Here is a 799-nt window from a genome sequence, read left to right on the forward strand (position 1 = left end):
GGCGGCTTCCGGCCCCACCCCGCCCCCGGCTGGCTGAGTTCCCTTCAGAGCGTGAGGGGAGCATGAGCTGGGGCCTGAGTCCCGGTTCCAGAGGCCTGGACCTGCCTCAGGGGTGTCCCCACCCCAGCAACTGGCCCCTGGGCCTCAGGGAGGCGTGGGTGGAACTCAGGTTCCTATTGCACTTGGTGGTCTCCAGGGCCGGACCTCCCGGGCCCATCAGGCTCTGCACCCGGCTGGGCCCCGGGCTGGCCTGTGGCTGCTCCTCAAGCCTCCAGGAGCCCTGGCCACGCCCCCGTCTCCCTGCTCAGCCGGTGCCTGTTGCCCAAAGGCCTGCATGTGGGGAGATCTGGCATCATGGGGCTCTGAAGTTGGGGTACCCAGAGGGGATGGAGCTGCAGGGAAGGCCCCCATCTTGGGGAGGGAGGGCAGTGGTGGGGCCTAGAGCCTGGCTGGTGGCTCAGCTGGTTGGAGCGAAGCTCCTGCACCAAAAGGTTTTGGGCTGATCCCGGTTGGGGTGGGGGTGGCAGGCATCCATGTTTCTCACGTGAATGTGTTTTCTCTCCTCCCTCTTTAAAAATCAATAAAAAATACCCTCAGGTTAGGATTTGTTAAAAAATGAGAGAATAAAATAGAGAGGAGAGGACAGGCCCCCCTCCTGCTGGCGGGGGTTGGGGGGAGGGGGGCCAGACGACAGGCGCACCCCCACTGAAGCTGACGGGCGGAGTGTTCTGACGGACGGGGCGGGGCTGAAGCTACGCCTTCACACCCTCTGTGGACAGAAACCAGCCGACCCCCCACC

This window comes from Myotis davidii, unplaced genomic scaffold (assembly GCF_000327345.1).
Source record: "Myotis davidii unplaced genomic scaffold, ASM32734v1 scaffold211, whole genome shotgun sequence".
NCBI classification, from domain to species: domain Eukaryota; kingdom Metazoa; phylum Chordata; class Mammalia; order Chiroptera; family Vespertilionidae; genus Myotis; species Myotis davidii.